Source organism: Melospiza georgiana, chromosome 2, assembly GCF_028018845.1.
Source record: "Melospiza georgiana isolate bMelGeo1 chromosome 2, bMelGeo1.pri, whole genome shotgun sequence".
Lineage (NCBI taxonomy): Eukaryota > Metazoa > Chordata > Aves > Passeriformes > Passerellidae > Melospiza > Melospiza georgiana.
In genome coordinates, this window is record NC_080431.1 from 29,297,977 (window position 1) to 29,310,772 (window position 12,796).

Genomic DNA, 12,796 nt, shown 5'->3' on the forward strand with positions numbered 1-12,796 from the left:
CAATTTCTCCATAAAGCAGGATGAAAAGAGGCAGACAGAAAAGCATCTATGGGGAGAGTATGTCAGTAGAAGGGAAATCAAAATGTAGGGAAGAAAGAGCCAGAGTCCATTTTTCTGTCATTCAGTATTTGTTAATTTAGCATTCTCCCAGGCATAGATCTGCTAGTTTAGGTGTTGCAATGATTGAATTTCTCTAACAAGATCAGAATGTCAACCTGGTGAGCTACCTTTCTGCTAAGAAGTTATCTTTTGATACAATTGTTCTATTGCCTACAAATCCGAGCCATTTTAAAGTCTCCTGGGAAAAAGATAAGCTCAACATATGAAAATTGGGAGTGGCTAGAGATTCCTTAGCATTAGTGCAAATGTGAGCAGATGTCTCACTATCTTCAGAGCGTACACTGAAAGAAAAAGAGAATAATACTGCATAACCCCTTTCTTTATTCTCTTCATTAAATAGTCTGTTGTTGAAATATCAGTTTTGGTCTGCTGACTTCTGATTGGATTCTCCATTTATTTACAATTTATAATTTAATTTCATAAGATTACCATAGCATTCTTTTGATTTTAGACTATTTTAGTCTATTTTTAGTCCATTTTGTAGATTTTCTTTGCTACTGGCTGTTGTTATATTTCATGAATTGTGAAACTCTTTCTAATAGCTATAAAACAATTGCAAATTTATTTCCAAAAACTGCAGCAGGTGGATTTGAAGTGATCTTTAAACACAGTCTTTTCCTCTTTTCTGGAGTCATTTTCATTTATATTGATTTAGCTAAATAAGGAATTAAGCCCAGAAAATCCAACTGATGGAAAGCAAGCAGATTTAGAACTGAAATTCACCTTTGTAAATAATATTTTATCCTGTTCAAGATGGCACGAGTTCTGCATTGATAAGCTCCAGAGATCAGGTCCTTTAGAACACATTACTTCAAGAGATAATATTCCTCTAAGCCTTTTTATTCATTTGGCTTTATTTTTTCTTTTATTTTCTTCTTTCTCATCTTACTTCAAAAAATTTATTCAAAATAAGTTTGGATTAACTCCCTCAACTTGACAGCATATGATTTTTCAGTGCATGACTAGATGCCCACTCTACTTTTATGGCTGAGAAGAGAGGGTGAAAATTCTGTGGATCTTCTAGGTCAGCAATGAAGTGGCCTTCACCCATTGCAGGAATATTTTGTTCTCTTGGATGCAGTGACGTTTAAAAATGCAACATTATGTGAACATGTTCTGCACATGAAGGTATGTACATCCTATACAATGAGAAATTCATGGCTATCACTCTTTGCTGTCCCTAAATGTCTGTGAAAACAGCAAGTGACCAGAGATTTCTTAATTTCCATTCAAATCCCACTTATTCTCTGCTTGAATCCACTTAAGTGGGTGTTAGCTATTTAAATAACAAAATGTGAGGAAAAAACAAATGCATGAGAATAATTATTAGATTTCTAATTCTGTATTTTGGCACTTGCAACTATCTCAACGTACCTACCATTGACTAGAAGGAGAATAAAAATCTCATTGGGCAATTTATGCATCATCCTTCAGTATTATACATGTCAAAAATTAGATCACAGCCCATTACACTGAATTTTGAATAATACAATCATCAGATGGTCAGATTCTTTTTAACTTATTGTTTAATTTAATTTATTACAACTCTTACCTTATGGTGCTTTGAGATGTAAAATGATACGAATTGTATCAATGAAAACAATAAATAGATGACAAGTGAGATTGAAAAATAAATTAAATATTTTAGGAAATAAAAATACAAGTTCATGAAATTAATCAAGTATGTGCTAAGGCTATCTTACAATCTTGAAACAAAAGTATCAATAAAACCTCAGTGCGAAATCTGGATTCAGATTTATCTGCTTAAATTGATGAAAACTTGTCATTTTGCAAGAACACAGAACATTTCAGAAAGGAAGCCCAAACCAAGTGTTAGCAGATAATAAATGGTGTATCTGCCTGTACCTATGCTATTCTCATATATATATATAATGAAATATTTAAACATAATCTTCAAAAAAAGCATGTAGGTTATCTCCTCTAAATATAGACCTTCCACATGAGAAGTTCTGTCATTCTGAGTGATTTGCCCAAAGTTAGCTGCAAGAAATTTCTTATATGTATGTGTCTCTGTAATGAAGCCTCAACCCCAAATTTACCATAATACTTTATGACTGGTGTCCCAGATTAGATCAAAAACCTATTTAGCCCAATGCTTTATCTCTGATACTGATCAGTGGTAACTTCAAAGGAAAAAGTTATTTTAAACAGTGAAAATGCACTTTCCATCTGTACCTTCCTGATTTCTGGGAGTCAATGTTAAAAATATATCCTGAGCTTCAGGCTGCAATTATAGGAAGTCCACAACAGGACTTTCTTCCAGGCCCTCTCTTACTGCCCTGCTTTTGGCTTATGCCTTCCACATAATGACATGAAAAAATGGAAAAAGCTTCTTCATTCCATTGATGATTTTATATATCCCAGTCATATCTTCTTAATTTAGCTTCTCCTTGGTAGCTGTCCTGCTAGTCTGACTGACCTCAGAGCAATTTTGGGTCCTGTTCTACCCTTGTACCAGGGAAAGAAGTTGCAGCATTTACACTGTGACTGTTCCAGAAGTTTACACAATGGCAGAGTCACGTCTTTCATCTTGTTCTTTATTGTCTTTCTGATAATTTCAACATTCTATTTGTTCTTTAAATTGCTATTCAGCACCAGGCTGACATTTAGAAAACTGTACACAATTTCCTTGTGGAATACTGAAAGCTAATTTAGAGCCAATCACTTTGTGTGTATAATTAGAATGCATTTGGTATTTTTCCCCCTTGAAAATTATTTTGTATTTATCAACAATGAATTTCATTTACTACTTTATTGTCATGAGAGTCATCTGTGGTATTTTGCAGTCAATTTTAGTTTTAACTATGTGAATAATTTTTTATTACTAACAAAGCTTGACATCTCATTATTCATTCTGTTTCCCAGTAATTTATGAATATGTTTAACAGCAGAAAACCCTGGTAAATAAAATACTAATTTTATTTGCCATAAAGTTTCCAGTAATAAGTAGCAATAGCCTACTCAGATGAACCTTTTCTCTCTAAAATTAGGATTCTTTTTTTCCTCACTGGGTGCACAATATTACATTTATCAGCACTGAATTTCTTTATCTTTTATGGGGTCCAGTCACACAGTACTGTACTGTCCTTTTTGCCATTCTTCAATCAACTTTCATCTTTGCTGCTGTTAATTACTCAGCATTCATCAGGGAGCTGTGTCCTTTGCTATTGACCCTCTCTCCAGGTCAGTTACAATCTTGACAAAAAAACACCGGCTGCAGCCTGGATCACCGTGGCACTACAGGGTTTCACCTCAGTGCAAAAGCACTGTTTACCCCCATTGTGTTTCCAGTGTTTATCCAGTTATTTATCCAAAGAAAGACTTCCCCCCTTATGTCGAGACAGATGATTTTCTGTCTTATCCTTCCGGTGAAGGATATTGTTGAAAGCCTTTGGAATCTATATAACATAGATCTCTCTGCAACACTGTTGCTGCTTCCAGGACACTGAAATTTAACTGCTGCTTTTAATAACCACTCCAGCTTTGATGCAGCTTTTTTCTTAAAATTATATAGTACTGTGAAAGATCCTGAAGAGACATTTTAATTTTGCAAGAATACTAAAATTTATGTAATTTTCTATTACAAACAGGCATTTCTCAATGTGGCTGAATGTGCAGCTCAGGCCTAAGTTAAGAGATGTTTCTCTTCTTGTGAACTTAAATTAAGAATGCCAATAAGCAGATATTTATGTTATCTAATTGTTTATTTCCTACATTAGGAAAAAAAGCCAAAATTAAACCTCCAGTTTACATGGAGGTAGTGGATTCTTTCTTCATAGCTGTACTTTTGCTTTGAGATGTTGGATTTTACATCAATGCTCCACTTGCAACCTTCTTGATTGAGAAGTTGATAGTGCAGTACTATTAATACTCTGCCTAGTCAGACCTTCAGGCCTGGGAATAATCTGGTGTTTGAACTCACAATTAAAGTATTTACCTTATTTCACTTCTTTAATGTGCAATGTCATGGCTCCATATAGCAGGTTTTTTATCATTTCAGAACCATTTGTGTCCTGCTATTTCAGTATTTTGCTGACTCTGATCCTGTTTCTGAGATGTGCACTATGTCATATCTCTCCTAATCATAAATGTTTCTACTTCATTAATTTGTATCCAGCTTTGCATAGAGGCAGGCAAACAGTTCACTTCCATCTCTATGCTAACCTTGTAATTCTCTGCTGAAATGGAACTCTCAGTTAGATTTTCTGTCCCTTGAGGAGATGAGTAGCTCTGGTGGGCACCTGGTATCCAGCCAGGGTCAACCCACCACAAAACCAAATCCATACTTGATATAATGAGAAAAGTACATATGAAGGACAAATACATTAAAAAACCCAACATATCTGATTCTATTTTGATGGGAAATTTCCTTTGTATTTTTCCCCTTTCCCCCTGATATATTGCACAAAGACAGGAAAGAATTCTCTCTTTTCAAAAATACATTTAGAAGATTCATAAAAACTTAAACTCAGAAATAAGAATATTATTTTTGGCCAATTTTTGGGAAATAATAAAGATATATTTAAATTACATTTACAAAAATTATTTTGCAGCCATTTTTTTTCTTTTTCCTGTTGTCTTCCTACCTTCCTATCAATGTAAAAGCACCTCCAGCTGAAATCAACATGTAGGTGAGACCTCTGCTGTCAACTATTCATCATCTGATCTGAGGTTGCTGGCCACAACGAGTTGCCTTAGCCTAGGGCACCTTTTTACTTAGCAGGGCTTAGGAGGGCTGTTGTGGTAGTGACAATGTGGTAGGATTTCATTAGACTCAGTTGCAATCAATTGATACATTTAGTTGGAGCAGTTAAAATCTCTAAGGCTTTTTTTTTTCTTTTAAAAGGCTTTCTTCCACATATAAATGTGTGGCAATTACCATTTTTTCCCTGAAGAGCTATATAAGAAAATAAAGCGAAAGACAATATCTTTGCCTAGTGAATATTTGGAGATCTATTTTTGGGTTTTTTTTAATGTATGAATTCCAGGTGACACCTGTTAAATCGCATGAAATCTTTTACACGTTTCTTCCCCAGAACTTCATCTTTCAAACTGTGCTGTGGTGTGCAGCCTTGGGATGTATGAAAAACATAAGATTATTTTGTTATTATGAACCTGATTAAAGGCATAGTCAGGTGCTAACACAAGCCTTATGATTACAGTCTTTTAAGCACAACTGACAAACATGTTATCATGTTTCATATTAATAAAGAAGGCAAAGGCTTAAGAAACTGGTGCTACACTTGAAAACAAAAACAAAAACAAAAACAAAAACAAATCCAGTGAGAAATGGGATGTTTTAAAAATAGGATATGTAGCAACATTAAAATAAGGATATCTGAACACACTACATGAAAAATATTAGTAGTAATTCTGGTAGCATACAAAAAGATGATGTATTTTTCAGTAACACAGTATTAGGTCTGGAGATCTAGGATCAGTTTCTCCCTCTCTCTCACATGATAAGTAGCTCATCTCATCTTCTAAGAGAAGAGTCCAGTGAGCCTGATAGAGGATGTTTTTTGATTATGTTCTTTCAGTCTCAAATCTAAGTATTGTATCACTGTGCATTAAGAAACATAAATAATGACATGGTCTGCTACTTTGGACCTACAGTTGCCTTCTTACTCTGAAACCAGTAAAGAGCACATCTAAACTTAGCTCTTGCCCATACCAAGGGAGAGCTTTAACCACAGGAATAGCATAAATTTGGAATCAGCTCCTTAGCATCTCTTGCAAACAGAGCTTTTCTTCATGTAATTTTTAAGTACTTATTACATCAATGAGACCATTACCCTACATCTTAATGTTTATGACAGTCACTTTCAAGATTATTCCAATATCCTACTTTGATATTAAAATAATTTGCACAGAAAGAAATCTAAGCAAAATTTCTACCTAAGAAAAATCCACCTCTTTGGCTTTTTTGTGCTAATAGATAGTTCTTTGTTCATGTTGGTTCAGAATAAGTGCTCCAGGTAGAAAGATTTTCAGACATGGGATCGTGTTCTCTATATCACTGGCAAATTTTCATGGCTGGGCTGCTAAATAGAGAGTCACTACAGTCAGTTGTGTAAGTCTTAACTTTATTTTTTCAGCCTTACTTCTAAGAGCTTGAAACAAAAAATGGCTCCACAAAGAGATGCAGCAAATTGAAATATATTCTTTTTATCATTTCAGGTGAATCCGCTTGATGAAAATGGCCCAAAGCACAAAAAGTTTGGATTTTCTCAACGGTGAATGTTCAATGATAAAATATTCATTCAGTTTCAGTGAGGAAACACTAAGTATGCATAATTGCTTTGCTCTGCTGACCTCCTCTTCCATGGGCCCTGCAACACAAACCTATGTAAGCACTTTATCAGGGATTCCCTGGGCAGGGCTAGTCTGGACTGAGCTGAGCTGTCTTATAATAGTTTTTCAAGTCCTAATAGAGCAGAACCTCTGCAGCCCTGGGCTGCATCATTACTTCCCTGTCTGTTTGATGGTCCTGGTGGAAGAATGACCTGAATTTTCTTTGCTCTGCCTCTAGGCAACCCATCTCCGACTTGGCTTTCATAGTTATCAAGTGGTATCAGCAGTCTTGGGGGAAAAGGAGAATGTGTCATGGAGGCATCTCATCCAGAGAAGACATGATAAAATTCATCATACTTTTTAGGCATCAGTCTCCAGAGCATGCAATTGCCCATAGTCAGTAATTTAAGAAGTGGCTCCCTTTTGTTAGCATGAATTGCTGGTACATCAGTAGATCAGTCTGTAAAGAAATCTGAAGTGAATTACCTAATCAATATTAGTTGAAAGAAAGATATGTATTTGAAATTTCAACTCAAGCTTTTACTTTAAAAAAAAAAAAGTATATTTCCTAATTTAAGATTTGCAAAAGTCCTTCTTGCAAGCAGAGATGATAAACACATAAACCTAAAAATTTAGATACAGACAGACAAAAATATTTTCTAAGATAGCCAGGAAAAAGAGAAAACTAGGACATTTACTTTACTGAGGTCACTTTCTTCTCTGCAGCTGTCTATTTATAAAACTAATTATATTCTCAACATAATCAAAGGGTTTCAGAATTAACACTCTGAGTTTTGTGGACTATGAAGACACACTGCCAAAAAAGGTCTGGACAGAGGAACTTTCAATGCTGGCAAAAAAGTACTTGTGAGATTTATGGATTACAAGGAGAGCATGTAAATGCATAATCATACTTACTGTTTCTCTATTATACCCAGCCAAGATACTAAGAATGTAATCTCATTAGGTTTGAATTGACTACACATTGCTTTGGCAATATTTGTAAAACTCTATGGTTTGGTAATTAAGGAAATGGAAGTAGGTTAATAAACTCTCTAGTTTCAATTGAATATAATTTTAATTATAAGACAATAGTCATACTTTTAGGAAAATAAATATTTGAATGCCCTCACAAGGTAGTTCAGTACTGAGTATTTGACATTGATTTCACGTCTAATACAACTGCAACCTTGTGGTTCTGTAATTCACTTGTCCTGCTTAGTGAAATAGCTGCAATATAACCCTTGTAGGAACCAGGAAGAAATTGATGATGAGCACCATAGTAAGGGCTTAACAGAATAACAAAAGGTAAATGGACATTAAGCAAAATCAAAGGATATGCTTTATAATTTTCTTAGCATTCAAAAATTCCTTGGCAGATGGCAAGTCATCTTAATCAAGTAAATTAACTGATCAGGCATTAAAAAAAATAAAGCAGTGGGTTATTTGACACACACTGTAATCATATTGGACATATTGCTTTCAATAAATGTTAAAGGACAAATTAACATTACAGTTGTGCCAACTATGCTTCTAAATCTGGTTTTTGAGCTTATAATTAAAACCCTAAATTATTACTGCAGCAAATTAACACTTTTAATGGGATTCAAACATTAGAACCATCAGTATTTACTTTTATTTCCCCTCCAAAAAAGACAAATCTAAACAATACAGTACTTCCACAAATACTAAAAGGCTAGATGACATAAAATTGTATCTTTTAACATGCATATTCCAAAACTACAGCTTTTTAAAATTAGTGTGATACTGTAATCTATATTATATAATATTCTATTACAATTATAAAATTGTACACAGTAAAGACACTATTTATTTCTAGTCCTTACATTTCAGAAGATTTCCTACCATGACACTTAAGTTGTTCCTGTGTATTTGTTTTTATGAGGATCAGATCTGAAAACTGAGCACAAAGAGAAACTCTCTATTGAGTTCCAAGAGAAGTGAACCAGATTAAGTTTGTTTATTATTTCCAAACAACCATGTATTTCTGCTTCAACCTGGGCACCTTCACATCCCTTCCTGTAATTATTTCTGTCTTATTCTGATCCTTACCTACATCTCTGAAATGAATCTGTTCTGGGGCTTTTCTTTTTTTTGTTTATCTAGAAAATGAAGAAACTAAAAATTGCAGCAACATTTAAAACACACAACTAAATAAACAATCAATCTGTACTGAAAGAATCAAAGATCTTTTAGAAGACACATTTTCCAACACTGTGATTCTGACAGTTTTCTCTATTATCCCAGGAATTTTAGGCGCTTAAACCAGGATTTAAGGACATTATAATGCTGTTAATGAACTAAAACAATTTTTAGTTTACTTAAAATTCCGTGTGCTTAGTTCCAGGATTAACATCTTCTTTTCCTGTTTTTCCTTTAAAAAGTTAATTTGAAAGTGTATGAGATATGAATACTTGAATATCTATTTGTGTTTTCTTGGATCTACCCCATTAATCCAGAGTTCCACTTTATTTCATGTGAAACATTCAAACATGAAATCACACTATAATGAGTTTCATTGTCCAGTAACTATCCTGTTAATATCCTTGCAGCATTTCTTAAAATAAGCTGATATTTTGTATGGCAGCTTTGGTGGCTTGACATAAACCTCATGGAAAAGATTAAACTGCTTACATGTTATGAGACACTTCTGCTTCCTGAAATGAGTGTGCTGATACATTACAGAAGTTTTTGGAAGCACAAAGGCAACAAGTGCAGATCTCACTTAAAATAATCATATTATTCTTTTTTTATCCAGTGACCAGGATTAATTCACCTCCCCCACCATCCCTATGCATGAAATTAAAAAAAAAAAAAATCATATAATTTATGTGACCCAGGCAATGACAAAGAAGGGCCACTTTTGATTTCTGTCCTTACAGGAATACTCTGATAATGTGCTTTAATCAGATATTGAAGTTTTGTAATAGTCAAATGTTTTTTGAATCATACTTGAATTCAAAAACATTCTAAACAAATTTTTTAATTTGAAAAATCTCTTTCATGTTTGTGTGTATGTGCTAAATTTAGACATACACACTTAATCTGAGAAATTTATAGATATCAATTTGTAGATATACCTAAATAATAGAGAAATTAGGACCTTTTATTCTTCTTTCTTAATAAATATGTGGTCTAATAAAAATAATCCAAAATACACCATTTTAACAATGTATTCAAAACTATCAACTATTTTTCATCTTGAGGATCATTATCCTGTCTTGTTTAAAATAGGTTGGGTTAAATTTTTAGTCTCTCCTCAGCATTTTTAGAAATACTTTTGTCATTGTCACTTGAATCATCTGTTTAACTCAGCCTTAGATGAGATACTTCCATTTCCATAGTTCAAAATGTTGTTGTACCATATGTGAAGTCTTACACTTCTGCTGTACTTAAATAGTTATTATCTTCTTTCAGTAATTATATTCAAATATAAAAGTACTATACAGCTTTAATGATGTATAACCCATCTTATTTTAATATAGCATTGTAGAGATGTTTTATGGCACTCTTAATGGTATGTTGTAACAGATTACCACACTTAATTTACAATAATAAATTCATTTAATGAATATTAATGTGACCTCTTTAAATACTTTATAGTAGACCTTTGTTTTTAATATACTCATTCAACAATTTAAGTCTCAGGAACTATGACACCACTTTTTTTCATCCAAGAATTGTAATGTTCCACATCAGATTATGTAGGGCTGGTGACATCTATGTAATTTCTCATGAAAGTACCTCACAGAAACCAAGGATTATAAATAAACTGCTTAAATATTTTATAATTAGGATCAAAAAACTTATTCTTGGAAAGAGAACCTATCCCCACTAATCAGAATTGTTTTCAACAAACCTGAGTGAGAAGAAGATCTTACATAACTAGATATTCATTCTGGTTCAATAAATTGGTATATTATTGATTATTTCTTTCTATGTGTTTCTATCATTGCAGTAAAACGATTAATAAATATGTATAACTAAGGACAAATACAAAATATAGTATTAGTAATACATATTTTACAGTCACATATACATGTCAATCATCTAAATTATGCAAGATATAAATATATGTGGAAAGTTTCTATACTTAGGATGTCTTTGGTTTTCATATACTTTGAATAAAAGAGACACTGTAAGCACACAGTTTTTCACTTTTTACTATTTTTATATTGTCACAGCAGGAGAATGATGAGGCTTGTTACTGTTCTTAAATCATAAAGGATAAATAAAAGGTTTCCTGTAATATTTGGGGAACCTTTCATTTCTGCCTTAAAAGTCTTTTCTCTGAAGCTACTTAATAGGATAAGTTTTCTGTTACATTTACTATACCCTGAACTCTCTTTGTGGTCCCACCAGACCAGAAAACACAGCAGATTTAAGGGAACAGAAAACTCATGGAGTCAGAATCAAAATTTTTCTTCACCAGCTTCTCTGCTTTGATGCTCTATCTGCTTCCAAGCCCTGAATTTTCATGAAATTTTGGGTTTTAATTGGGTTTGGCCAGCCTATTATTTTTGTGTATTTTACCCTTCTGCCACATTGTTCTGGGGATGGGTTCAGTTTTCATGTGAGAACTGACAGGTAGGTAAGCAGAACAACTTGGCCTTTGTGTAAACTTATGTTCTAAGAAATCAAATTAAAAAGCTTTTTAATGCCAAGTAAGGGAACACTCTGTTCAGGTTTCCCAGACAACAAAAGTACAGCTTAAACTCATAATAGTTTTAATGATTAAATAACTTGTTTAATTATGATTATACCATTTTTTCCTCAAAAATTAAAGCAGCTTATTAACACAGAAACAAACAAAAAAAGCATAACTGTCCTCATGTTGTGAGGTGTGACCTTAGTGAAGGTTAATTATTTCTCCTAAATCTTATTCTAGACTTCTTTGTCCTTCTCTTTAACTTGGAAAAAAATGGCTTTATTCTGTAGCCGGGCCTTCATGGAAAAATATTACTCTTTTTTTCTTTTCTTATGAGTTTACAAAATAGATGAAATGATGAAATATTGAGCAGATAATGTAAAAATGTGTATTTCATTTTTTTTCATTAATGTGATTTTGGATTGTGCATTCTCCCTGCCCATTTTCCCCATAATTAATATTTGACATCTGGAATCTGCAAATAAGACCTCTGTATGTACAGACCTGATCTGAACTGATCTGTGTACAAAAGACACAGCCATGCCAGCACGTGGGTTCCCCGATCATCAACATTAAAGTCCTGTCTTAAACATGTCAGGGACAAGTTACAAGACATTTTTCCATGAAACCCAGCTAAGTGATATTTAAAAAGTGGGCATCAGTCTTGTAATATGGAGTTAGGGAAGGTTCAAGGCAAACAATTACTCTTATCATATGGAAACCCTTTTAGGCCTTCAGATGAGATGTAGCTGTAAAGTGGTCTGAGACACCTTCCCAAAACCAAATCTCAAGTACTGCATGGAATACTCAAATATACCCAGATTTAAACATAAGCCAATTCGTTGTTCAGAATAAACAATGTAATTCAAAAACCATACCCAGTAAGCAAGAAGTAAAATTACGAGGAACACAATTTAACCACCATGGTTCAGACTCCTCATCATCATCTGATGAATTGTACACATTGTGATAGTGATGTAAGACAAAAAATCTTTGCTGATAAAAGGCCTTTGAACAGAATTGTTCTAATTGACTAACAACTAAGAAATTGGATATGTTAAGAAAATTTTTGAGCTTTTATTATTCTTAATACATTACTATTTTTTGTGTGGTTCTGTTTTTATTATGTTTCTTTTTTTTTTTTCCTTTCTTCATCAGGAGATTTTGAGAAATAAGGTTTTCTGCTGGCTATCTAAACAACAAAAAAATATGACAAGACCCTTCATTATTAGTGGTTTGTACCCAACAAAAATGCATGTATCTATCAGATTTCTTTCCAATTCAACCTTGTTGAAGTCTTCTAAAAATAAAAGAACCAGTCCTGTATTTCTGGTGCATACAGAGGACAATATGATAACTCAGCAAAATATTTCACAGTATTCTACTCCATCCAGCCATAATCAGTGCTATCATCATAATAAACCATTAATAACCATTACCTACCTTAACTCATTAAAGTTGTATGAAACCTCAACATATAACATGATCTGTGTATTCCGTCTTTAAGTTTATTTTCCTTAAATAGCTTGCTGTCACAGGATGAAATTAAAATTAAGCTGGTAATGCAACAGAATAAAGAAGGCAAATAAGTGCTTAGAACTCTTTAGCCAAGATGTTTCAAAATACTTCCAGCTTGAGCTTCTGAAATAATTTACAGAACTTCATATTTGTATTTTTTTTAATAATTTGTAC